The sequence below is a fragment of the Cetorhinus maximus genome, chromosome 23 (genome assembly GCF_964194155.1).
Source record: "Cetorhinus maximus chromosome 23, sCetMax3.hap1.1, whole genome shotgun sequence".
NCBI lineage: Eukaryota > Metazoa > Chordata > Chondrichthyes > Lamniformes > Cetorhinidae > Cetorhinus > Cetorhinus maximus.
In genome coordinates, this window is record NC_135901.1 from 44,074,738 (window position 1) to 44,078,023 (window position 3,286).

Sequence of the window (3,286 nt, forward strand, 5' to 3'; positions counted from 1 at the left end):
GTGGTTTAGCTGATGAAACCAAGTTCCGTGGGAAAATGGGCGATTGGTTGGACAATGCTGCAAAACAATATTGATCCTTGAAAAGGTGCCGTTCCCAGAACTACACACAGTCCTCCAGGTTCGATCTAAGCAGGGCTTCGTGTATCTGCAGTAAGCCTCTTTTGCATAACAGCCTCTGTAACAGGTTGTACAGCAAGAGGAATTAGATTGTAGATATCGAATAAGGAATACTCTTTATTGTAATTATTTCTTTTTATTTCGAAGACCATATATGAATCCCCAGCACAACTCTCCATATAATTGGGTCAGGGAAACTTTGTTAATTTTCACACACTGAGCATAGACACTGCAGAAGCTCCTGCACCTCTTTCAATATTGGTTTTCTTCAATCAGAGTTTTCAAAAGGGAATTGGGCAATTATTTGAAATGGAAAATAAAACTGCAGGGTTATGAAGGAAGAGAATGATATTGGAACTAAGTGGAAGAAAGCACACACCCGATGGGTCGAAAGGCCTCCTAATGAGCTGTGTAAATTTACAATTAGATCAATTTCTCTGCAGCATTCCAAAATGTCCCACTCCAATTCAATACCTGTAAAACAGGATCTTGCAGTGCAGCATGTCTACACAGTTTGACATTCCATACAAGTCCCTTTGGCTTTTTCTCACAACTTGTTTCTGTGGTGTAGTGACCTGGCCAGCGATGTCCATATCCTATAAATGATTAGAGAAACAATTAGTGGTTTCACGTTCACTTCACATGTGCTAGGTCGCTGGTTCGAAAACTGACGGAAACATTATTAAAATTGAGCCATTTAATTGTGAGAAGTTGCACAATTCCCGTTTGTTGCCAAATAATAGCTGAATACATTATCTCACAGCCATGTGACATTGGCACTTCCCCAGGCTTTGACTGATTTTCTCCAAAAGGCATGGTTGTAAGAAAGAGACAATAAGTCAGACGAATTGCAATAAGATAGTTCACACGTGTGTGAAGTGTTGAATAACCTGTTGATGTGCTGTGTCATTTTATGATTCTAATGTCAAGTCAATTTCTCTGCCGCATGGTTATGTTTTTCAGCCGAATTGTACTTCCACAAAACAGGGTTCGGAAGTGCAGTAAGACTGCATGGTTTGATATTCTAAGTCAGTCCATGTGGTTCTGCCCATTGTTTCTGTAGTGCAGTGGTTACTACGTACACGCAAAAGGTCCCCTGTCTGGAAATGGGTAGAAACATTATCGAGATTTACACATCTAAGTGTGAGGGAAAGTTTCATAATTCACATTTGTTGTTGAATATTAATTGAATATAGTATCTCACCGCCACATTAAATCTGCCCTTCGCCAAGCCGCAAAAAGCCACCCCCCGCCCCCACCCCCCCCCTCCCCGCTCCAAAATCAAGAGGGATGAAACTGACTAGGCACAAAAACTAGCAGTTTCTTTAGTTGACAACAGAAATTAATGAGTTTACAAATGCAAATTCACAGTTAATTACTGACTGAAAGATGACGACCAGTGTGATCCAAAGACTAGCGTCATCCTAAAGATAGATGCAACTGATACAATGATTGAACATGAGGGAGTGGGAGAGATGGTAGAAAATCACTTTGTATCGCGCTTCATCATGGATCTTCATTCTTTCACGAGCATCGCTGGCCAGCATTTGTTGCCCATCCTGAATTGCCCTTCAACTGTGTAACTTGTTAAAGCATTTCAGAGGGCAGTTGAGAATCAACCACATCCATTGTGCGTCTGGAGTCACATGCAGGTCAGACCAGGTAAGGACGGCCGATTGAATTCCCTAAAGGACTGGTGAACCACATGGGTTTGTATGGCAATCAATGATAGTTTCATAGTCATCATGACTGAGGAAATACTGAGGACATGTCTGATCAGAATAAACATCTTTTGAAAGTTCACCATGAAAGGAATTGCATAAATAGCTTATGCTTGTATCGAAAACTGGAGAAGGAACCCTAGTCCAACTCTTAATTTCATTGGGTAAGGGAACTATTCATTAAGGCAAAGTGCATGGATTCTGCAGAAACTCCTTCTACAAAGGGGAATTTGGCAATGGTTGAAAGGGAGAAAATTCTGATCCATGGAAAGAGAGAAGGAATTTGGGATTAATTGGCAAGATTTTTGTAAAAAGCTGGTATAAATAAAATGTGCGGAAGGTCCTCTTGCCGCGCTGTGCCATTTGATGATGACATTGTTGATCAGTCTGTCTCCAGCATTTCTAATGAGAACAGCCGAATTCAATTTCTTCAAAACAAAGACCCAAAGTGCTGCTGCATGACGTCACCGTTTAACATTCCAGACAGCTCCATTGGGATCCAGGCAGGGAAATGGTTCTGTAACCTTGTGGTTACCCCGCTCATTTCGCGTGTGCAAATTACTCCATTCGATGCTCGTGAAAAACATTGTCACCCAACTGTGTGGAAAAGTTGCATCGATCCCATTCCTGTTTGTTGTTGAATGTGATCTGAATGCTACATCTTGCAGCCACATTAGATTCGCTCTTCAGCATTTCTGAAGATAACATTCAGCAAAATAAGAATATGTTTCTGCTGGCAGCGGGTGATTGGAGAGTATGGGGCTGGAATATTGCTACTTTTTCCTGTCTCAGTTACCGTGGAGCGACTAATTGATGGGTTTGTTTCAATCCAATAGCCTCATAGATCTGTATTAAATTAGATGGGGGTACATGATCGTTCATTTTCTTTGTCATATCAGAAATGAATGTCCATAAACAAAGCTTGATGTGGGAGCCGAGTTTGCAACTTGTGGGTGGGGGTGGGAGGATTTTCTTGTGGTTTCAGAGGCCCGAAACAAACCAGAGCGTTAATGAGTAATGACGGGGAGAAAACAGTGACAGCTTCGTCCCTGAGTGGTCTCGAACCACCAACCTTTCAGTTAACAGCCGAACGCGCTGACCAATTGCGCCACAGAGACGTGACGAGGTAACATATCCTCTATGAAATATCCTAAACCAATGGCTCAGCGAGTGAAAGCTTCAGATTGCCGCGACTGGAGTGACAATTATTCTTTCTCAGTTTTACTCTTCCCAAATAAAAGAGTGGGACATTCATTGTGGATACATGAAAACAGTCTGATCCCACCCACTGCAGACACATCCATGTCACCGGGAACCAGCTCTCGTACAACCGGTGCCGTCTCCCTTTGAGTCTTTCGCTGTCTTGTCTGTTACCAAGTATTCTGATTGTCCTGAAGCCGATATTAGGTTTGAATTCCTGATGTGCAGTAACGAGAATCCTTTCAAAG

General features: G+C 42.2%; 1 non-coding gene across 1 annotated transcript; it reads right to left on the reverse strand.

Moving 5' to 3' along the window:
• Window positions 1–2,882: 2,882 nt before the first annotated feature.
• On the reverse strand, window positions 2,883–2,956 carry trnan-guu (transfer RNA asparagine (anticodon GUU)). Its single transcript has one exon. It is a non-coding gene; the product is annotated as a tRNA-Asn (tRNA).
• Between the last annotated feature and the right edge of the window lie 330 nt (window positions 2,957–3,286).